The sequence below is a fragment of the Molossus molossus genome, unplaced genomic scaffold, assembly GCF_014108415.1.
Source record: "Molossus molossus isolate mMolMol1 unplaced genomic scaffold, mMolMol1.p scaffold_m16_p_7, whole genome shotgun sequence".
NCBI lineage: Eukaryota > Metazoa > Chordata > Mammalia > Chiroptera > Molossidae > Molossus > Molossus molossus.
In genome coordinates this window covers 93,857,105-93,882,058 of record NW_023425401.1, presented here as the reverse complement: position 1 = coordinate 93,882,058, position 24,954 = coordinate 93,857,105, and the positions used below count along the sequence as shown (strand labels likewise).

Below are 24,954 nucleotides of genomic sequence, written 5' to 3'. Positions count from 1 at the left end.
AATAATGCTGCAAAGAAAATGGAGGTGCATATATCTTTTTTTAAAAAAACAAGAATTTTTTCCGCTTTATTGTCGAGAGTATTACAGATGTCTGCCCCTCCCCCCTCACTGCCCCCTCCACCAGTTCCCACCCCACTCCAGGCCTTCACCACCCTATTGCTTGTGTCCATGGACAATGCATAGATGCATATAAGTTCTTTGGTTAATCTCTTCCTGCCCTCCCTCCCCCTTTCCTCCAAGATTCGTCAGTCTGTTCCCACGCCTCTGGTTCTATTTTATTCATCACTTTATTTTGTTCATTAGATTTTATAAGTGTGTTCATTATAAGTGTGATCATGTGCTATTTGTCTTTCTTTGACTGGCTTATTTTGCTTGGCATAATAGCCTCCAGGTGCCTCCGTGCTGTCTCAAAGGGGAATAGATCCTTCTTTTTACAGCTGAATAGTATTCCACTGTGTAAATGTACCACAGCTTTTTTATCTTTTCAAATTAGTGTTTTGGTTTTCTTTGACTAAACAGAGTCATGCATAACAACATTTTGGTCAACACCGAGCCACACACATGACAGTGGTGTCAAGATGATAACTTTCCGCTCTCTTCTCTCTCCGCCTTCTGGAAACCCAGTTAATCTACTATTTGTCCTTTTGCCAGAACCCCATACATCATGTAGGCTTTCTTTGGCCTTTTTTCTTTATTTGCCTCTAACTGGGCTATTTCAAAATTGCTATCCTCTAACTCCCTTCGTCTATCTTCTGCTTACTCTGCTCACCGCAGATTCTCTCTACCGCATTCATTCTCCGAGTCCTTCAGCTCCAGAGTCTCACTTTGGTTCTTTTTAATAATTTCTATCTTTGGGGGAGATTTTTCATGTTGATCGTTTTGGGTTTTTTCCCTGCGATTTTGACATCTTGTTTTTCAGAGGTTTCTTGTGGCTTGTTGAGTTTCTTACTGCCATTTTGAATTCCACTAGATCACAAAATCCAGTGCCTTTGAGCTTGGTCATTGGAGAATTGCTTTTTTCTTTTTATGATGACATGTTTTCTTGGTTTGTCATGTTCCTTGTAGTTTTGCATTGTTGCTTTCGCATTTGAAGTCGCAGACACCGCCTTAAATCTTCACTAGTTGCTTTCAGATGTGGCTTTCTATTTGATGGTGTCATTATCTGGGGTTTCATCTGTCTTTGTATTGGTACACCTGCTCCGCTCTTCTCGCCCCCTCCTGTGGCAAGATTCTTAAGCTTTTATGTCTTTGGTTCTCACGGGTCACCAGGTTGGCTACTGGAAACCTTCCAGCAGGTGGCGCTAGACGCAAGGTTGTGGCCTCTCCCTGCAGACATGCTGTGGCCGCTTTGAGTGCCCAGGAACTTGCCTTCAGCACTACCTCTGGAGCGCGCACAGGAGTCTCAGCGGCTGGGGGAGGTGTGGGTTAGCACTTGGGGCACTGGGGGAGCCCAGGGATCTGGCAGGGGGTCCCTGGGTGTGGCTCTCAGAGGCTCCTGGGTGGACTTCCTGTGAGTGCAATCAGCGGGAAAGGTGTCCCTTACCTGCCTCTTTCCTGGTTTCCCCCATCACGGAGGTCCCACCACAGGACTCAGTGCTGTTTGAGAGAAATGGGTTTGTTCCACATGATGGCGCAGCTGGGTACTCCCTGCTATCCTTGTCCCCTGAAGGAGAGGTGCCATCAGTGGACAGATCAGCCCGATGCAGTATCTCCTTGCAGGAAGGGTGGTGGATCTGGGAAAGTTTCTCTTACCACCTCCTCCTGTTGCTAACACCCTTTTTTTTCAATTTCCCTAGAATGGCATGCCGTTCTCCCCCCTCAGGAGGGCTGGACTCCTGCAAGCTCTCTCTCACACATGGGGTCTGCTCAGGCCAGCACTGTCCAGTTTTGTTTTCCTCAACCGCAGCAGGAGACGGGTCTGGGCAGGTTCCCGGCTCCCCTGTGTCTGCAGCCAAACCGAGGTCTGTCTGCCTGTTGCTGGAGGCACAGGTAGGTGCGATTCCTCCTGGGTCCTTCGGTGTGTGGTGCTGGATCCCACAACTCCCCAAAGGCACTTGTGTTTGTGGACGGATGTCTATTGTGTTGTTCACAGGGGGGATGAAAGGAGGAATGTCTTACACCACTGTGATGCTGACAACACCCCCATTCCTCACACTATATATTTTTTTCTTTATTGATTTCAGAGAGAGAGAGAAAGGGAGAGGGAGAGAAAGATAGAAACATCGATGAGACAGAACATGGATCGGCTGCCTCCTGCATGCCCCCCCCCCCCCGGGGATCAGACCCACAACCCGGGCATGTGCCCTGACCAGGAATCAAACCTGCGACCTCTTAGCGCATGGGTCAACCCTCCACCATTGAGCCACTCCGGCCGGGCTGCACTGTATTTCATAACTAGGGAAACGGTGTAAACAAAATAGTGTGACGATAGCTATTGGAACTGCTCACTTTCGGGGCACATAGTAGGATTGTACTTCCTGGCTCTGTGGTTGGCTGGGGGCCAGCGTGTGTCCGAGTTACAGCACTTAGAGTTCGTTACAAGGCAGCCGTTGGTGGGTTTAGACAATGACATGATACGGGTCATATTTTAAAGGGAGAATTCTTGGTGCTGCGTGGAGGACGTGTTGTTGAGGGCAAGCATGGAACCAGAGTCCAACTAGAGAGCTAGTCGTGGTGAGAGGGTGGCGATGTGAACTTCAGTGGTGATAAGCAAGAGAGAGAGAAGTGGGATTTTCTGGAATGCGCTTGTAGGTGCGCCCAAAGGACTTTCAGAGGGTGAAAAACAGGTGCAAGGAGAGAGGGCTGGCAGATGATCCTCGTGGTTTTGGTGAACAACTGAATACATGGTAGCGCCATTCACTGATATTAGAGCAAACGAAGAAGTAACAGGTTTGGAGACAGGGAATGGAGCTAATTTTTTCTGTATTAGCTTTAGATATCTGTGCACACGTTAAATAAACCACTGGATGGACACCCCATCGGGAATACCCGGAGCGGAAGACGTATATATTTGGGAGTCACCGTCATATCAGTGATATTTAATTCAAAGGACTAGATTAGATCATCTAGAGGAAACAGAGGAGAGAAAGATGTGGAGACAGGGGACAAACCAGGCAAGTATGGGATCATCCAAGTCAAAAGAAGAAAGTGTGTTTTGAATGCGGTTGCGAGACTGAATGAAATACTGAAGCAATGACCGTATTTGACAAATGGGGACAAATGGTGGCGTTGACCAGGGAAGTTTCCACGGGGTTCTGGGGAGAAGCAGATTGAAAGGGCTGAGAAGGATGTGGAAGAAAGTGAAGAAGGAGAATGAAGGGAACTTTCATGATTAGCTTCGTTGTGAAGGGGAACAAAAATGGAGGGGCATGTGGTAAAAACAGACTTTGTTCCTTTTGCGATGAGAGACACTAGAGAATGCCTGTTTGCTGCGTGATCTGGAGTGGGGAGAAAACTGAGGTGCAGGAGATTTAAGGGGTTATGAGTATAGGGGACCAGTGGGAGGGGGGGTTCTTTCACCAGAAGAGAGTTCCTCCATCCTGGGATGGCCAAGGCAGGGAGATGTCGGTTTTAATCATGCAACTAAGAGAGAGTTGTGGCTGTTTTCATGGACTTATGACCAAAATAAATGGAATAATAGCTGGTGGAACCAAATGAAGAGCCCACTCTGCAAAGCAGAAGGATTCCCATGAAACAATAAATTAATGAAAAGCAATCAACTTCTATACATTTCTTGGCTAACACTAAGACTTAACGGTAAATAATAAATCCTATAAACATGGAAGAGGAAAATAAAGTTTACAAACAAGGGAAATGCAGGCTGTATTTCTGGTCCAGCCATGACAGAACAGCTAGTATCAGATGAATTCTCCTCCTGAAACAACTATAAAAGATGTACAATGGCCCAGCTGGTGTGACTCAGTGGTTGAGCGTTGACCCTGTACCAAGAGGTTGCCGGTTCAATTCCTGGTCAGGGCACATGCCCAAGTTGGCCCAATCCCCAGTGGGGGGCATGCAGGAGGCGGCCAATCAATGATCTCTCTCATCGATGTTTCTATCTCTCCTCCTCCCTTCCTCTCTCTCTAAAAAAGAACAAAAGAGAAAAATGTTTTAAAGATGTACAATGTACGTTGAAAAACTATTGAAAATATTTGGAGAACATGTAACTGAGGCAGAATTTGAGGCCCTATGACACTGGACTTCACTTTTACCTTGGCTTTTCCCTTGAAGGCATTTTCTGTTTTGCAATAAACCAGGAGACTACAGTCCTGGTTTAAACAGTTCTGGTAGAAAGCACCAGATAGAATTTATTAATTTTTTTAAAATTCAGAGATGGCACAATGACGTATGTAGAAAATTCAAAAGAATCAACAGGCGAACTGTTACCATTAGTAAGTGTATCAGCAAGGTCACTGGATGCAAGATCAATATGAAAAAGTCAACTGCACTTTCACACACTCGCAACACAAATTTAGACAATGGAATTTTAAAAACCAGGCTGGGAGGAAAACAGCAAAAAACCCAGGCTGGCTTCCTGTTCTGCCACAATATATGATATCAGAAAATAAGGGAAATTGTCTAACTGGTTTTGAGGGGTCTGTGATCTGGCACATTTTCTTCTTCTTTGAAACCATGCGGGAGTGTCCTTGATGGGGGCCCCTTTCCACTAAACATCCTTTGATGCTGTGCTTTGGCCACCAGAGCGATGTGTCAAGGTGAAGAATTCACGAGGGATGAAGACACAGTTTGAAACGACCGGCCGCAAGCATCAAATGATTTGAAAACAAGTAGCTGTAAGATACTATTAAGTGTATTTATAAAATACACATTTTAGGCTTATGTACAAAGTATAATTTGGGAGTAATAAATGGATAAAAATAGTAGGTCATTCTCAAATGTAATGCCACTTTATTCTTGACATTAGTCATTGGGGAATTATAGGCTTAAGTATATTTTTAGGTTTTTATTGAAGTATAATATGCATATAGAAACAAGCACATATCGTAAATGTACAGCTCATTGAATTTTCGCTAAGTTAACACAACCTTTGAACCATCACAGACATCAAGAAATATAACATTATTAGCACCCCAGGAAGTTAAGCATATTTTTAAAAATTAAATGTAATAGTAGAATAAAATCCAAGTTACCAACCTACCCCCCAGTGTAATTATTAAGAAATCACAGTTCTCTAAATCAACAGAAGAGGGCACTCTTCAACTGTGAAATATAGCCAGCTGTCTAAATTCCTGTTACTGCTGGGCTGAGGAAAAAACAGGACATTTCCAAATGAATGGGAAATTGCAGATAGCATCCAAACAAAGCCAGTACATAAAAGAAACATAAAAGCATTTCAGCTGATAAAAATGTCCTCTTAAAAATGAAGCAGAAGGAAATGGATACACAATAACCAATCTGAATTAAACATAAACATCTGCAGATATGAAAAACACCTAACATCTCAAATTCAAAACTCAGAACATAAATACACACCACCACCCCCAAAAAACAAACAAACAAAACCAGGGCTATCTAAAATGAGTCTCAGTAATGGTGAAAGAGCTTCTTTGGACCAACAATCCTGCATGTAACCACCATAAATTCTCATCAAAATAGAAAAACAACCCCAAAAGGAGGCAGAAACTGGAGGGGGTTGACACTTAGGAGAAGAGACCAGTATTGGGTAAAATTTCCATTTTGACGGCCTTTAGCCTGAGGGCAGCCCACAGCCTACTATCTGGGTGACTAAAACTTAGATAGGATCGTAGCCCTGGCCAGTTTGGCCCAGCAGTTAGAGCATCGGTCCAGAGAGACCCGGGTTCGGTTCCCGCTAAGGGCATGTACCTCGGTTGCAGTTTGTCCCCGGCCCTGGTTGGGTTGTGCGGGTGGCAGCCACTCGATGTGTCCCTTTCACGTCGATGTCTCTCTCTCTCTCTCTCTCTCTCTCTCTTCCTCTCTCTCCCTCCCACTCTACCTGAACAAAAAATGGAAAAATGTCCTCAGGTGAGGATAAAAAAAAAAAAAACTTAGGATCGTACAATCTCACCATCTTGAAGAATCAAAGGGCAGACTTCGAGGCAGCTATGAAGATGGGACTTGATATGTGTTGAGTTGTGTCTCCCCCAAATCCATATATTGAAGTCCTAACCCCCAGGATCTCAGAATGTGGCCTTGTTTGGAAGTAGGGTCGTTCAGATATACCTCGCTAAGATGGAGTCATACTGGAGTAGCGTGGGTCCCAATCCAACGTGACGGTGTCCCTATAAAAGGAGAGATGTGGACACAGACATGCACACAAGCAGAGCGACACGTGAAGATTGGAAGTTAACTGTCAGAACAAATTTTCAGAAATTTCCAGGAAGAAAAGAAAATTTTAAATGAGCAAAGGACACATACTACACAGAGAAAGGAATATATTAGAAAACAAAATAGATAGTAAATATAACATTAAAATAGATATTAAATCAAACCTGTCACTCATTTCAGCACATGCAAGTGGAAACTCACCTTGAAAAGACAAAGATTTCAGGTTGATTCACAAAGCAAAACCCCACTCTGTGTTGTATTCGGGAGAGACACCTGAATCAAAGTGGTTTCAGAATGAATAAAATCGAGATGTAGAAAAATATACCAGGCAAGGAAAGCAGTAAGAAAACAGAGTGTGTGGTATGATTCAGAAACACTGAATTTGGACAAAACCATTAAATGAGACAGCAGAATGCTTGATAATGCCAAGGGCCTCAATGCACAGTGATATTACATCAGTTGTGAACATATGTGATGCAAATAACACAGAAACTACCTTTATAAATCAGAAATGTAAGGCTAAACAAGAAAAAATATACAAAACCAAACAGAAGCTACCAGACATCACCTTCAGTCCAACACAGGACACAGGACACAGGTCAAATGGACAAAAATCAGGAAAGATGCGAGGACATGTAACCAGCGTAATCGAGGTGTAGACTATGTATCCATCCACGCTGGCCCTCGGCCTGAGAGGCGGCCTCACTTTACCCCCGTGGGCCCCGAGGAAGCCACTGAAGCTACAAACTAAATGTTGGTGCCCCCAACCCCGATGCCTAGGCTGAAGCCCCAAACCCCAGTGTGATGGTATCTGGAGGTGAAACCTTCGGAGGTGACTAGGCTGAGATGAAATGATGGGATTCGTGTCCTTAGAAGAAGAGAAACCAGAGAGCTCGCTCTCGCTCTCTCTCGCTCTCTCTCTCTCTGTCTCTCTCCCCCCTCCCACCACGTGAGGACACAGTGAGAAGGGGCCCGCCAGGACCAACCCTCCGGAACCCTGGTCTCGGACTCCCAGCCTCCAGAACCGTGTGACTGGACGTGGGTTTGGCTCTGGCAGCCTGCGCTAGCCCAGGCGGACTGCGGGCCAAAGTAGAGGGGTGCTTCTGTAACAAACCCCTAAAAGTGTGGAAGTGGCTTTGGAACTGGGCGATGGGTGGACGAGTTTTGAGGTGCCTGCTAGAAATACGAGTGTGAGGGACACTTCTGTGAGGACTCAGACGCGAATGAGAAACATGGGCCACGGGAGGGGAGGTGACCCTTGTCATAAAGGGGCAAAGAACGTGGCCGAGCTGTGTCCCCGTTTTGCAGAAGGCAGGACTTGGGGGCAATGGCATGGGGTACTTAGCTGAGGAGAGTTCTAGCGAAGTTTTAAAGAAGCTGCCTCGTTCCTCCTGACGGCTCATAGCCGCAGTTTTCAGCCGTTCCCATCTCACGGCACATAAACTAATATTCTGCGGCACACCAAAAAATATATTTTTTGCTGATCTGACCAAAAAAAAAAAAAAAAGTATAATTTTGATTCATTCACACCAGATAGCTCTTGTGTGTTGGCTGTTGTCGTTTTGTGTTTCAGTCTGCGGGAGGAGGTCAGCGCCCCGACTGACCAGCAGCAGGCAGAGCACGTCGTGGAAGTCCGGGCGGCGCCGCAGGGTGCCGCGGCACACCGGCTGGAAACTGCTGGCTTACAATAAAATGAGAAGAAGAAATTGTTAAACATAAAGGAACCAGAACTTGGAGATTTGGAGAATTCTCAGTCTGTCTATATTGCAAAAAAATGAGCAAGCTTGTTTTGAAAAGAACACTAACCAACCATTTGACAAAGAGATCATGAGTGTTGCCGGCTGCTGTGGCCGAGGGGTTGAGCATCCGCCCATGCACCCAGAGGTCACCGGTTCGATTCCCGGTCAGGACACATGCCTTGGTTGGGGGCCAAATCCCCAGTGGAGGGCATGCAAGAGGCGGCCAGTTGATGTTCTCTCTCATCAATGTTTCTCTCTCTCTCTCAAATCAATAAAGAAAAAAAAATTTTTTTAAGAGATCATGTGTGCAACTCAGGAAGTTAATCAGCATCTCCATGGAAGTCAGAAATAGAGATGGGATGGTACCAGCCGGGATATTGCCAGTTTGAACTAAAGAGGACAGAGAAAGTGGGACGGAATGAAGAAAGGCTGTCGGATTCCTTAGGTTCTACAAAGCATGGTCATAGAGCTGTTTGGCTGCAAACATCCACGTTTGTGGACAATATAAGGTATTAACTTTAGAGGAAGCCGAGTGAAGGCTTTCAGGAACTTGACTGTGTTTGCAATGCTTTTGTAACTCTAAAAGTATTTCAAAATTCAAAGCTTTTTGTTGTTGTTAATCCTCACCTGAGGATATTTTTCCATTGATTTTTAGAGAGTGGAAGGGAGGGAGAGAGAGAGAAACATCAGTGTGAGAGAGACACATCGACTGGTTGCTTCCTGCATGACCCCGACTGGGGCCAGGGATGGAACAGCGACCCAGGTACATGCCCTTGACCGGAAATCATATCTGAGACCATTTGGTCCATAGGCCAATGTTCCAGCTTCTGAGCCAAACCGGCCAGAGCATCAAAGTTAAAAGTTTTTAAAGAAGACAATAAAGACAAACCACTGACTGGGAGAAAATGCTATGTATATAAAGAACTTGTACAATTCAATAATAAAAGGCCAAGAATCCGAATAAAAGTGGACAAATTATTTGGAGGGACCATCACAAAGGAAAATATAGAAATGGCTAGGAAACATGAAAAGGCACTCAACGTCATTACTAATCGGAAGTGTAAATTAAACCACAGTAAGACACCCCTGGACACCATTAGAACATCAGTGAGCATACGAAACAACCGCTGATGGAAATGTAAAACGGACAGCCTCTCTGGGAAACAATGTCCACGTACCCCAGCACCCAGCAGTCCCATTCCTAAGCACATTCCCAAGATAAAGGAAAATCTGTCTTCACAAACGACCTCTACAAGTATCTACAGCAGCTTTCTTCATCATTCCCCAAATCTGAAACTAACCCAGACATTTAACAGGAGAATGGATAAATGATGATACAGCCGCCCGGGGGAATACTATTCAGCAATGAAAAGAAAGAGGTCACTGATGCACACAGAGCATGGGTGAATCTCAGAAACGTGCTGAGGGAAGACATCAACACAGAGAATATCTACTTCATTATGCTGCTGACATGAAGTTCAAAACCAGTGATCTGATCTCTGGTGATAAAAATCAGAATAGTGGTTGCCCCCGGCAGGGGAGGGTTTACTGAGAAGTGGCAAGAGGAATCTGGGGGGTGATGAAAACATTTTCTGTCTTCCTTTGCTGTTAGTTTCATGGGTTCGTACTGAGTAAAGAAAACCTGTTTCTGCTCCCGTGGGGAAGAGGCCAGCCCTGGCCTCCTGACTTGGCCCTGCTGTTTGCTCTCACCTCTTCCCGTGTTCACACGGAGCACTGCACCCCTGGCCAGCAGAAGGGGGTTTTCCCACGCCACGCCATTCTCTGCGACACCAGCTGGATGTCTGGTTTCACTCAGTTCTGACACACTCACATCCCACAGGTTGAGGGCTCAGTCCCACAAGCCGTTCCCACCCCACTCCAGGCGCCCGTCGCAAGGAGGTCCCCAGGTCATCCACACTTCTGTCCGCCTTGGCTACACCTTGGAGGTTCCCCCGCTCCCTCCTCAGGTTTGGTTCATTTGCTAGAGCGGCTCCAGAACCCGGGGACCCCAGTTTATTGAAGGACATGGCAGAGGATACAAATAAACAGCCAGAGGAAGAGATGCATTGGGTGAGGTCCAGGAGGGTCCCGAGCACACGAGCTTCTGTCCCCGTGGAGCTGGGCTGCTCGCCCTTCCTGGTGTGGAGGTGTTGACCGATATGGAATTTCTCCGAGCCCCATGCTAGGGGGCTTCCCCAGGCAGAACGGTCAATTATTCACTTCATTTCCAGCCCTGTCCCTCTCTGCGGACGGGGGTGGGGGTGGGGCTGAATAGTCCAAGCTTCTACTCATGGCTTGGTTTCTCTGGTGACCTGCCCCCACCCAGGAGCCACTGACTCCTAATTAGGATGCTCCTAATGCGCTAATCACTTAGGAAGTTACAAGGGTTCAGGAGCCCTGTGTCAGGAACTGGGGGCAGAGACATATATGTATTCTATCATCCCATATGTACATCGGTCAGAAGTCACTGAAATGTATAATTGACATCTCTGCATATGACTCTGTATAAACTATACCTCAATAAAAAAAAATGAGTAAAAAAAAGCAAATTCATGGAACTAAAACTTAAATGCCAAAATAAAATATCTGATTGTTAAATAAGCCCAAGTTTTAAATGTGTCTTATTTCTGCCAGCCTTCTGCTCTGGTTATCAGAGAGAACATCTCTAATCAGTGGTCTGTCTGGGTCCTCTGGGGCCTGAACTGTATGTCACTGTGACCAAGAGAACACAAATCCACAAATGCAAAATTAGATGGAAATGAGAATATTTATTTAAAATGTTAAAGTAGTCATAGCAAATTTAAACACTGTAAAAAGCTGACAAATACCACAAGCCCTGCAAGTCTAATCTAATATTTTAATTAATTTATTACCTGACAAACCTCTGTGATATTTTTTTTTTATTATTATTTTTTTTAATCCTCACCCGAGGACATTTTTCCATTTTTTGTACAGATAGAGCGGGAGGGAGAGAGAGGAAGAGAGACAGAGAGAAACATCGATGTGAAGGGACATATCGAGTGGCTGCCACCCACACGACCAACCAGGGCCGGGGACACACTGCAACCGAGGTACGTGCCCTTAGCGGGAACCGAATCTGGGTCTCTCTGTACTGCAGGCTGACGCTCCAACCGCTGAGCCAAACCAGCCAGGACTCTGTGATATTTTTCCATTCATATGTTGGCTGCATACTCTTTGGTTGCCTGTTTATAGGACAATGATTTTGTAATATCATTTTCTGTACAAAGAAAAGATATTTTATTGTAGCATGGCTTTATATGTATATTGTATACATTATATTTATCATATATGTATATGTTATGATTATTTCTAGGGTTGCATAAAGGTGTAAGTTTGTCCACAAAAGTTAGGGGTTGTAGGTTCATGTCCTGGAAATATTCTTTTGTGAGATTCCCATTGAACTGTACAGTGTGTTTATAGAGAGATATGCTGCATTATCAAGCATGAGAAAGGTAGTTTTATTGACTGGGCATCTATGAGAACCAAATCCTGCACCTAAAATGCTTAACAATCACAGGAATTCCCTGTGGACTAACTTCTGCTTCCATGCATTCCAAACCTTGTTCTCCCACGACGACCGACATAATTTGGAGCTGGGCATGCATTGCTCTTGCAGTAGGACCACTGGCCCACACCTTCGTGTCATGTCGGGTGAGTCGGCTCCACGCGTGATAGTTCTCAGAGCAATTCCAGAGCCGGGAGCCTAGTAATTACAGGGATGACTGCAAATCACAGAGAGATGTTCTATTAACCCCAAACCAAATGTATCCCCTGCTCCGCTTTGCCTTAGCCAGATCCAAGTAACGCTAAGGCCACCCAGTAGGACTGGATCTGAGGAGGCAGATGACCAAGAGAAAGTTGACTGGTTAAAATCATGCATTTTTGCCAATTTTACAGACATGACTGGACCCTGTACTGGACCCCTTCCTGGGAACTGGGAAAGGGCTGTGCGAGTGGGTGGTCCTGAAGCTTAGTTTTCATTAACTTTGTTCATGTACATCGGTTTCCATTTGTAATTCTTTGCTAGTCGGACATGCCTTGGAGAGCCCTCTCTCGGTCTAATTACACAGAAACCTCAGCTGTTTACTTTTCCTCCAAGACATTCGTATTTTTGTGTTTGATTTGCTCTTGATGAAGAAGTTGTCCAGTTTTTACAAAGGATGATCCTAAATTTACACAGCAGTTGTCATTCAGAGGACACAAAAGGAAGAAAGCCCAAGCGGAGCTCTGTAGTAAACGCACTGACTTGAACCACAGCGCCCCCTGGGGGACTGCGAGTCTTTGTGAAGAAACCATTCTGGTGGCTCAGGTCTCAGGTTTTGTTCACTATCTCCCATTATGGTGGCAGTTAAAAAGGTGAAATAACTAGACAAAAACTTCAAAAGGCATATTGAGAAGGATATAGGGACAGAATATGGAAACATTCACTCAGATGTTCTGTGAAAAACCTAGGTGAAAAGAGTCGAGTCAGTTACTTTCTCCAAGAGAAAGATACGATCATTTAGACCCTCTGGCCCATTCGAATCCTTGCTGGAGCAAAGACACAATAGATAGGCACCTAAATTAATAAATGATGCATCAGTGAAAACTTGAAACCCTCCCTCAGTTCTCCTCAGCTCTGCTCTGCTCCGAGAGGGGGGATGTTACCATGAAGAGCACGCCAACAGTCAAGCCTGGGGTCTGGTCCCTGCTCTCTCACTCCCTTTGTGAATGTGGGTGAGTCAGTTAGCCTCTCTGAGCCCCAGTTTCTCACTTACAAATATTGATAGAGGACTACCTCATCAGGCTGGGATCATTAAATGAGACAATCCATGGAGAGCTGTGGAATAATGCAGACACACCGAGTGTTCAGTGTGTGTTCACTATTGTGGTGGTGGTGGTTATATGGTTTCAAATCTTTGTTCTGTCACTTACTAGCTATGGAACTGTGGGAAAATTATGTAACCTTCCCAAGCCTTAGTTTCCTTATGAATAATATGTAACTCTACTTTATAGGATTGGAGATAATTTATCTGTTTAATATAGTCGAGATTCTTAAAAGTGAAAGCTGTTATACTTGCAAATAGACAACTCAGTAAGAAATAATGGTGTGTTAAAAAATGATTTTCGCCCTGGCTGGTTTGGCTCAGCAGTTGGAGTGTTGGCCCGCGGACCAGAGAGTCCCGGGTTCAGTTCCCGCTGGGGGCCCGTACCTCAGTTGCAGTTTGTCCCCGGCCCCGGTTGGGGTCGTGTGGGTGGCAGCCAGTCGATGTGTCTTTCTCACATCGATGTTTCTCTCTCTCTTCCTCCCACTCTCCCTCCCACCCTATCTGAAGATAAATGCAAAAATGTCCTTGGGTGAAGATTAAAAAAAAAAATTTTCAAACTATATCACCCGTGTTCAGATAGGACATCGTTTAGAACGGAAAAGGGGCTGTAAAATGTGGCCTGGGCTGGTGGCCAGTGAAGGGAGGCGAGCGTACAGATGTTAGGTAAGCACACAGATGTTAGTGTTGGTGGATTAGCAGCTGCATCTACTGAAAGATGAAGAATGGGAGAAGATGAAGAATGTAACAAGACACACATTTGTGAAGGTACATGTGCTAGCCGGCCTCCCAGAGAGCCCTCAGCTGCTCTGTCTCCTGGTATTCACACTCTCGTGTCCCTTCCCACAAGGTGCCTCTGTGACAATACAGTCGGTATGGCAGAAGCATGGTGCTTTTAATATCGGGATGTAATGTACATTTATAAAAACCATCCATTTAGTGTGTGATCCCCACTTTGGCTCCTCCTGCCTCTGCATCAGAGAAGGGAGTTGCCATGCTGGCTGCGGCGGTCGAGTCCGACTAGCAAGGGGAATCAGACTGGGGGGAAGAGAATGTCAAAATACAGGACATCTCTGGGCATCTCTTAGTATCACCAACCCCTTGATTGAGGTCAACGGAAACTAAACAGCCCAGTCCCAGTAGGACTGCTAATGGCCTAGACCCTTCAGGAGTGCAGGTTGAGCCATCCCACCAGCTAAGGACCATAGCTGGCGGAGGGGCTGGCGGAGAGCAAAGGGCACGCAGAAGGGTGGTTATAAATATGAGCCATGAACATACAACAGTTACAGAAATGAGTCTTTCTTATTTTGTTATGAATATGTTTGTATGTGTGCCTGTCATGTAACATCAGATGGATACATTGACTTTATATCATTGTATTTAAGTATTGTTTTAAAATTTTTTAATGACCTAGAACACTGTGAGTTGAGCAGTGCTAACCTTACATCACAATGTTTAAGTTACGGGCATCAAGGAGAAGATAAAACGCCATCCAAGGAGTCTGTCCTCTTGTGGGGGAAGCCGGTGTGCTTTCCGTTGTACACAGGATAATCACACCATGTTAGGCAGAAGTAGGACCTGGTCCTTGTCTTTATTTGGAGATTAAGTATGACTCAAGGAGATGTGTATGGGTGCCAAGTTGATGAAGGGTGGTTAATTTCATGTGTCAATTAGTCTGGGTCACGGTGCTCAGATATTTGGTCAGATGTTATTCTGGATGTTTCTGTGATGGTGTTTTGGGGTGAGATTAACAGTTAAATCAGTAGTCTTTGAAGAAAGCAGGTTAATCTCCATATTGTGCGTGCCTGCATCCAACCAGTTGAATACCTTATTAGAACAAAGTCTAACCTCCCCTGAGCAAGAAGGAACTTTGCCAGCAGAAGGACTTTGGAATTGAACGATAATACTGGCTCTTCCCTGGGTCTCCAGCCTGCTGGTCCACCCTGCAAACTTTAGATGGCCAGCCTCCATAACTGTGTGGGCCAGTCCCTTAAACGCAATCTCTGTCTCTCTCTGTCTCTCTCTGTCTCTCTCTCTCTCTATATATATATATATATATGCAAAAAAGTGTGTGATTCAGTGATTTTTAGTATATTCACAAAGTTGTGTAACCATCACCACTACATAATTGTACAACATCCCCCCAAAAAGCTTCCCATTTGCCAGTCTCCCCTAGTCACAGGCACCACTAATTTCCTTTCTGGCCACTGGACGGGTGTGCCATATTTTGTTTATCTTTTCATCAGCTGATAGACATGTGGGTTGTTTCTACCTTTTGGCTAATGTGAATAGTGCTGCTGTGAACTTAATTCTTTTTTTTTTTTTTATCCTCACCTGAGGACATTTTTTTTTTTGCATTTATCTTGAGGGAGAGAGGAAGGAAGAGAGAGAGAGAGAAACATCGATGTGAAAGGGACACATAAAGTGGCTGCCACCCACACGACCCCAACTGGGGCCAGGGACAAACTGCAACCGAGGCACGTGCCCTTAGCAGGAACCGAACCCAGGCCTCTCTGGTCCGCGGGCCAACGCTCTAACCGCTGAGCCAAACGGGCCAGGGCAAACTTAATTCATTTTTATGCTTTGTCTTTATTGTACTATATTTGGAAGTTGTGAGATTGCTATTTTTACTTTGGATTGATGCTTTCTTTGTGGCCTACTATGTGGTTAATTTTAGAAAATTATCACTGGCACTTGAAAACACGATATATGCTTGGTGTGAAGTTTTAAATATCTCAATTAGGCATACCTAATTAATTATTTTATTTACTTTATTAATTATCTGAGTTGTGTATGACTGAAAGCAGAGGTGGGGTTAAGCCTCAAGTTGGCACTTTTAGTCAGGAACTGGAATACCCAGGAGCTTGGGTGTTTGCTTGTTTTTGTAAATATACAACTCAATAAAATTTTAATTAATTTATTGAGTTATGGAAATGATCACCTGTCTTGTTTTAGAATAGATCCATCAGCAAGTTCCCTTATGCCTGCTTGCAGTAAGTGCTCACTTCTGCTAAACTGCTTTCAGTCTCTACAGATTGGCCTCTTCTCGACGATTCGCTTAAATGGAACCATAAATATGTTATCCATTGTGTCAGTGTTTTTTCACTCAGCGTAATATTTCTGAGATTTTGAAATGAACACATGTTGTAGCATTTATTGATAGTTCACTCCTTTCCTGAGTCATATGAATAGACTACGTTTTGTTTATCCATTCACCAGTTGATTGACATTTGGATTGTTTCTGGTTTTTGTATATTGTGAATTATGCTACTGTGAGCATTCACTTAAAAATATTTGTGTGGACATGTTTACATTTACAATGAATAGATACCTAGGAGTAGAATTGTTCCACTGTCTGTCAAGTTCATACCTAACTTTTTTTGTTGTTGCTATTAATCCTCACCCAGAGACACATGGATTGGTTGCCTCCCACATGCTCTCCACCTGGGGCAGGGATCGAACTTGAAACCCAGGTACATGCCCTTGACCGGGAATTGAACCCATGACCCTGTGGTTCTCGGGCTGACCTCTAACCACTGAACAACACAGGCCAGGGTTATACCTAACTTTTTAAGAAACTGCCAAAATGTTTTCCAAAGTGGCTTTGCCATTTTACATTCCCACTATCTAGCAGTGGATAAGGTGTTTCATCCATATCCACACCAACACTTGGTATTGTTTTATTTATTTATTTATTTTTATTTTTTGTTAATCCTCACCCAAGGATTTTTTTCGTTTTTCATTTATTTTCAGGTAGCGAGGGAGGGAGGGAGGGAGAGAAAGAGAGACAGAGACAGAGACAGAGAATCATCAATGTGAGAGACACATCGACTGGCTACCCTCCTTATGACCCTGATCAGGGCCAGGGACCAACCGCAACTGAGGTACTATGTGCCCTTGACCGGAATCGAACCCATGTCTCTTTGGTCTAACCACTGAGCCAAACCAGCCAGGGCTTGTTTTAGTTTTAATGACAGCATTCAATAGATATGTATAGTGTCTCGTTGTAGTTTTAATTTGTATTTCCCTAAGGTGTTAGACATCTCTTCATGGACTTATTAGCCATTCATATATCTTCTTTGGGGATATATGAATCCAAATCAACTGCCTATTATTATTTAATTGTATTGTTTGCCTTATTACTGAGTTATAGGAGTTCTTTATATACCCTGGATACAGGTCCTTTATCAGATATGTGATGTGCAAATATTTTTCCCAGTTTGTGTTTTGACTTTTCATTTTTAATGCTGTTTTTTGAAGAGCAAGCATTTTAAGTTTTGATGAAATCTATTTGATTGATTTGTTGTGTTTAGGTCATGGTTTGGGTATCAGTCTAAGAAATCCTTGCTTAATCCGAGGTCACAAAGATTTTCTTCAATGTGTTCTAGAATTTTATAGTTTTAGCTCTTATATTTAAGTCTATGATCTCTTTCAAGTTGATTTTTGTGTGCTGTGGGTTAAGGGTATTTTTTTTTCTTTTCCCTCAGGACCATTTGTTCTTGAAAAGACTATTCTTTCCCACATTGAACTACCTGGGCACCTTTGTTGAATGTGAATTGGCCATAACATAAGGATTTAGTTCTTAATTCTGGCTCTCAACTCAGTTGCACTGACATCTGTATCTACCCGTACACTAAAATTACCCAAGCTGTACCTTTATAGTAAATTCTAAAATCAGCTACACAAAATCCTACACTGTTCTTACTTTTCAAAATTGTTTTGGTTATTTCAGATCCTTTGTATTCCAAGTACATTTTGGGAACAGCATGTCAATTTCTATTAGAATACATGCTGGGAGTTAGATATGGACCTCTGGATCCTTTGGGGGATCATTGCCACCTGTTAACATTGAGGCTCCCAATCCACGAGCCTGGAATGTCTCCCCACTTACTCAGCTCTTCCTTATCTTAGCAATGCTCTTTAACTTTTGATGTACTTGTCTTTTATTACATTTGTTTGTAAACATTTTGTTCACTTTGATACTACTGTGTAAAGAATTATTTTCTTGATTTCATTTTTGGATTGTTTGTTGCTGATATATAGAAAGAAATACAATTGATTTTTATGTTTATCTTCTCTCCTGCAAACATGCTGAACTCATTTATTTATTCTAGCAAATTTTTTGTTGACTCTTTGGGATTTCTCCACATATCATCTGTGTCCCAGATTATACCATCTGGGCCTAAAGACTAACTTCTTCCTTTCAACCTGTATGTGTGCCTTTATTTTTCTGGCCTTATTGTGTTTCTCCAGTACAGTGTTGCATAGGGGTGGCAAGAGCATCCATTCTTGCCTTACTTATGTTTTTTAATTTTTTTTTTTTTTTTTTGGTATGTGCCCCTAGGGGGAACCGAACCGGGATTCTCTGGTCCACAGGCCAATGCTCCAACCGCTGAACCAAACCAGCCAGGGCTTGCCTTATTTTTGTTATTAGAGGGAAAGCAGTCTTTCATCATTAAGAATAATGTTGGCTAGCCCTGGCCGGTTTGGCTTAGTGGTTAGAGTGTCGGCCCACGAACCAAAGAGCCTCAGGTTCAATTCCAGTCAAGGGCACATACCTTGGTTGTGGTTTGGTCTTGGTCCTGGTCCTGGTTGGGGTCATGTTGGAGGCAACCAACTGATGTATCTCCCTCATATCAATGTGTGTGTGTCTCTCTCTTTCTCCCTCCCTCCTTCCTCCCCTCCCCCCCACTCTATCTGAAGATAAATGGAAAAATATCCTCAGGTGAGGATTAAAAAAAAAGAGAGAATAATGGCTGTAGATTTCTGTAGATGCCTGCTTTATGAGGTTGAGGAAGTTCCCTTCTATTTCTATTTTATTGAGAGTTCTTACCATGAATAGTTTTGGGCTGTTGTCAAATGCTTTTACCATTTCTATTAAGAGGATTATGTGGGGTTTATCCTTTATTCTATTAGTATGGTGTATTACATAAATTGAGTTTTGAACATTAAATCAACCTTGCATACATGGGATAAATCACACTGGGTCATGGTGTTTAATCCTTTTTACAGATGGTTTGATTTGGTTTGCTAATATTTTGTTAAGGATTTTTGTGTTCGTGTTAATAGGGATATGATCTATTGTTTTCTTAACATGTTTGGTGTGTGTGTGCATGTGTGTGTGCTTTGTTATTAGAGTAATACCAGACTCAGAATGAGTTGGAAATTGCTCCCTTCTCTATTTGCAGAAGTGTTTGTGTGGGATTGATACCGTGTTTTTCTTTAGACATTTGATAAAATATCCATTGAAGCTATCTGGGCTCACGCTTTGCTTTGTAGAAAGAGTTTTGATTACAGATTATTATCTTTATTATAGGTCTCTTCAGACTTTCTATTTATTTTTGAGTCAATTTTGGTAATTTGTATCTTTCTAGGAATGTATCCATTTCAACTAAATTGTCTAGTTGTTGTTACAAAGTTGTTCATAACATTCCCTTATATTTCTTATTATTTTTGTAGGGTTTACATTGATGCGCCCTCTCTCTCTCTCTCTCTCTCTCAATTAATTTCTAGTAGTTAACATTTCTTTTTCTTTTTCTTCTTAAATTCTCACCTGAGGATATTTTTTCATTTATTTTCAGATAAAGTGGGGGGGGGGGGGAGAAACATCCATGTGAGAGGGACACATCAATTGGTTGCTTCCCGCAGGACCCTGACCAGGGCCGGGGACAAACCGCAACCAAGGTACATGCCCTTGACCGGAATCGAACCCGAGATGTTTTGGTCCGCAGGCTGACACTTAACTGCTGAGCCAGATCTGTCAGGGCAATGCTCCCTTTTTTATTTATGATTTTGGTTAATTCTTGTCTCTTTTTCTTGGTCAGTCTAGCTAAAGTTTATCCGTTTTATTGAGCTTTTCAAAGAACTTCATATCTACTAATTTTTTTTCTATGCTTTTTCTGTTTTCTAGTTCACTGATTTCCACTGAGATCTTTATTGTATCCTTCTTCATGCTTGTTTTAAGTTTACTTTAATCTTCTTTTTCTACTTTATTCAAATAGGAACTTGGATTTTTGATTTGAGGTTTTCTTCTTAATATCGGTGTTTAAAGCTACAGGTTTCCTCTAAGCACTGCCCTACATGCACCCCATACATTTTAATATGTTTTCATTTTCATTAAGTTCAAAATATTTTAAAATCCCCATTGTGAGTGGTTTTTTTTTTGACCCATAGGTTATTTAGAAGTGTTTTGCTTAAATTCTAAAGATTTTGGGACTCCTCAGTTTTTTCTCTGTTGACTTCTAATTCAGTTCCGTTGTCGTCAGGTGTACTTTGAGTGATTTAAATCTTTTACAATGTACTGAGACTTGTTTTAGGACTACCATATGATCTGCATTGGAGAATAGGCCAGGTGTGCTCCCTACTGTCGCGGAGTGGAGCGCTCTGTACAATGTTGGGTTAAGCTGTTGCTAGTGTTGTCCAGGTCCTCTGTATCCTCGCTAATTTCCTGTTTACTGTTCTTTCGATTAACTGAGCTGAGTAACGAAGTTCCACTTATAATTGTTAAATTATCTGTTGCGCCTTTCGATGCTGTCGACCTTTGCCTCAGTATTTTGGGGGCTCTCTCTATATACATGTGCTTTTGTCATTGTTACATCTTCCTGATATTCATAGGCCTTTTGCCGTTGTGAAATGTATCTTGTGGTTTCTAGCAATATTTTGAGTCTAATCCATTTTCCGTGATGTTAATATGGCTGTTCCAGCTTCCTTGTGATTACTGTGTGCGGAGTACAGTGGTCCCCCTTGTCTAGAGGGGATGCATTCCAGGACCCCCCAGTGGGTACCTGAAACTGTGGATAATGCCAAACCCTATACATACTGTGTTTTCTCATATACATATATATATGCACACACACATACACATACATACCTATGGTAAAGGTTAATTATAAATTAGACACAGTAAGAGATTAACAACAATAACTGATAATAAAGGAAAACATTACTAGTAACAGCCAAGATAGGGAAGCAACCTAGATGTCTATCAACAGATGAATGGATAACAAAGATGTTTATATATATGCAACAAAATGCTGTTTAACAATAAAAACGAATTAAATCTTACCATTTGCGACAATATGGATGGACCTAGAGGGTATTATGCTAAGTAAAATAAGTCAGAGGAAGACAAATACTATATGATCTCACTCATATGTGAAATCTACAAAAAAGTAAAAAAAAAAAAAAAGAATAAACAAAAACCAGAAACAGATCCATAGATATAGAGAACAAGCCTATGGTTGCCAAAGGGGAGGGGCTGGAAGTAGGGGGATTAAAAAAGTACATATATTAGTGGTCTCTCTCGCTCTCTCTCCACATATCTTAGTGCGCTGGACCACGTAGGCACTGCGTCATCACACAGCATCCACGGGGGGGGGGGGGGGGGGGGGGGGGCCAGCGCACTAAGATATGTGGAGAGAGAGCGAGAGAGACCACATTCACATCACTTATAATTGTTTTAGTGTTTTCTCTAGGGTTGAAAATAGTCATCTGAATTGATCACTTATTTCAGATTAATACACAATTCTGGTAAAACACAGAAACTCTACTATACTATAGCTCCATTTCCTTCCCCCTCCTCACTCTGTGTATCTATAGATGCTATGTATATATTTTATGTAATACGTTTATATAGCTTATATATAGATAGAGCATGAAACGTGCTATTACATCTATATATGTTATAAACCCAATAGTGCAGTGTTATTGCTTTAAGCAATCTTATGCCTTTTTAATAAAAGGGAAAAAAAGAAAAAATTATCTCCCTTTAGCCACAGATTAATCTCTTTTTGTGCTCTTCATGCCCTCCTTTGGATTTGCATTTCTGCCTCATGTCCTTTCTTTTTAGCATAAAGGACTTCTTTTAGTATTAGTGTAAGGCAGGTCTAAGATACATTCTCTTAACCTCTGTTTATCTGGGAATCTCTGTACTTCATTTTCATCTTTGAGGGGCAGTGTGATGGTTAATTTTGTGTCAACTTGACTGCGTCATGGTTGCCCGGTGTAAATGTTATTTCTGAGTGTGTCTGCGAGGGTGTTTCCAGATGAAACTGGCATTTGAATCCGCAGCATCGTGCAGCAGAGGGCCCTCCCCAGTGTGGGTGGGCACATCAATCTGCTGAGAGCAGGGATGGAACAAAGGCAGGGAGGGAAGAGCTCGCCCCGTTCCTTTCCTGCCTGCTGGCTGAACTGACACGGGGGCTGCGCCTGGGACAGCGGCAGTGCCCCTGGGTCCCGGGCCTCTGGTTCAGGCTGGATTGCGCATGCGCCCCGGGCCTCCAGCTCGCAGGGGGCAGGTTGTAGGGCTTCTCAGCCTCCATGACCGAGTGAGCTAATTTCTCATAATAAGTCTCTTGCTAGATAGATAAATAATCTCCCTTCTCTTTCCCCTACACACACGCACACACACGCACGCACATATGTACACACATCACTTATAATGTACCATTTCAATAAGTTTCTTTCGTATCCAGTACCCAACTGGAGTGAGCATGCTTACCAGAAACTACTAGAACTATCAAAATCTACCAACACTACTTAAAATGTAAAACAGGCTTTTTCACCAGGGACCCGCCAAGGCGGGGCGCGTTCGCCCGAGACCGTGAAGCAGGCGGCCGGGTCACCATCGAGCAGTACGACACGCGCCTGGGCAACGACTTCCACACCGACGTGCGTGCGCGAGGAGATCGCGTTACCCCAGCGAGACGCTCCGGGACCGGACAGCGGGGGTGTCACACGGCTGCTGAAGCGGATGCAGAGAGGACCCGAGAGGGGTCCATCAGGCTGCAGGAAGAGGAGAGACGGGAGGGAGAACTGTTCCTGAGGTCTCAGCCCCGGATCAGGACATCATTGAAGTTGATCCTGACACAGGAAATGCTGCAGCTCTTGGGCTTTGGCAGCCTGTCCAACCTGCAGGTCACTCAGCCTACAGTTGGGATGAAATTCAAAACACCACGTGGAGCCGTTTGAATCCTTCTGCTGTGCTGTATAATATTATCAATAAGGCATCGACAACCAAATAAATAAATGAGTAAATTTAAAAAATGTAAAATAAGTACCTGAGTTAATTTTTTTTTTCTTTCCATTGATTTTAGAGGGAAAAGAAGGGAGAGGGAGAGAGATGGAAACATCGATTGGCCACCTCCTGCATGCCCCCCACTGGGGATCGGGCCCACACCTGGGCATGTGCCCTGACTGGGAATCAAACCAGCGACCTCTTGGTGCATGAGTCGACACTCAACCACTGAGCCACACCAGCCAGGCAAAAAAAAAAAAAAAAAAGGATCTTATAGTTCAAATGGCTATCACAGTAGCTAAGTTCTTTTCACCAGACAGATCCATTTAGAACTTGTTAAAAGGCATCTCTTTATCTTGATTTTGCCGCTGAGATACGTGGTGGAGAGAAAGTCTTCTTGGCCGGAGAGCTGAAGAATTTGAGAGTTGATCTGGTATTGATGTAACAGAAACCAGACTGCCTTCAGATTTATAGATTTATTATTAAGAATTTACTTAAAAGAGGTGGGAAATGCCTTCCATTAGGGAAAAGATTTCAAAGATAGGTTTCATGTGTAATCCTATGTTTTTCTGAATGTTGACATCAATGTATTTTAAGGTTCAAAACGTCATGTAAACATTTCCAGATAGCAGAGCTATGTGACTTTCAGACACCAACAGTGTGCCTGTATTCAGATCATACCAATTCAGACTCAGCCTTGAATCTAGTCCTGTGTATTTCATAAACCTGCCTTGCCTGGATATAAATAGAATACCAGGCAGCAGTGCAATTTTCACATTACTTTTCCTCTTTTTGTTCCATTTACAGCGTGAAGCTTTTTTTTTTTTTTGGTAGGCACATGTTTGTAAGTGTTTTGCTTGTCAGGGGAAGCTCACACTACCAGAGTGAGTGTATTTGAGATATGCAGGCAGATGTTTTTATATGTATAGGAAGGAACTACCTAGTAATCACATCAAGCAGGAGATTCTGGGGAGGTAAGTCCAGACTGTGAGCACAGTGGCTGCATTAAAAGCACCGGGACTCCCCCAGCAGGTGTGGCTCAGCGGTTAGATAGTCAGCCCTAGGACCAAAAAGAGTTGAGGGTTCTTCCCGGTCAAGGGCACATACCTGGGTTACAGGTTCAATCCCTGGCCCCAAATGGGGTTGTGCAGGAGGCAACCAATCAATCTCTCTCTCACTCTCTTCTCCCTCCCACTCTATCTAAAAATCAATGGAGGAAAAAAAACCTTGGATGAGCCCTGGCCGGTTTGGCTCAGCGGTTGGAGCGTTGGCCTACATGCAGACCAGAGTCCCAGGTTCGGTTCCCGCTAGGGACATGTACAAAAAAAAAAAACCTTGGATGAGGATTTTTTTAAAAAGCACCAGGGCTCTTTGTAGGTAAGGAGGAACTCTCATGATCTCAAGCCAAGTTGTAGGGGAAGCATTTTGGAGGAGGATTGTTTCCAGTTAAAAGTGCCTTAGTTACCTGCCAGAGTTCTCAGAGGTCCAGCAGAATGGATGCTGCCCCCACGCCTGGCCCATCTGAGCGCCACTGTTGTGTTTGTACTTCGAGGCTTCAACCTCTCCACCTGCCAGTGGTCACTGAGTTCTTGGGATGACGATTTAAAGCAGTATTTTTAAAGTAGCTCAAATAAATCCAGTTCCAAGCAGTCTGACTAGAACCCCTCTGAGACACATGTCCTAATTCACCTAGGTTGGTCCATGGCCCCAGAGGTGGAAACTTAACCCATTTCCAAGGTGGCTGTGATCTGAGTCAGGTTGGGAACCTGGTTCCCTGTGCAATCTCCTCCGGCTGTGGGCTGACTTCAAATGTGAAAGCCCCTTAAGGGTTTATGATTCAGATAAAATGTATGAGTTATTTCTTTTCCTCCTTAATTTTCCTAGTATGTTCAAGAATAGCTATAATGTGCCGTTAAACTCAGTTATAATACTATAGCAGGTTCTTTTCCCATGGTAAAGAAGCCTCCAGATCTGTGGGTACCTTGCTTTGACTTAACTCCATCTAGTGTTACAACAGCATTCGCCACTGTTTTCTTTGAAATATTCTGTCTTTTTTTAGTTCCGCCTG

General features: G+C 43.4%; 1 pseudogene; it reads left to right on the top strand.

Annotated features, from left to right (window-relative positions):
- The window catches only part of LOC118619702, a 42,774-nt pseudogene extending 19,934 nt beyond the window's left edge, over positions 1 to 22,840 (top strand).
- Positions 22,841 to 24,954: the final 2,114 nt, after the last annotated feature.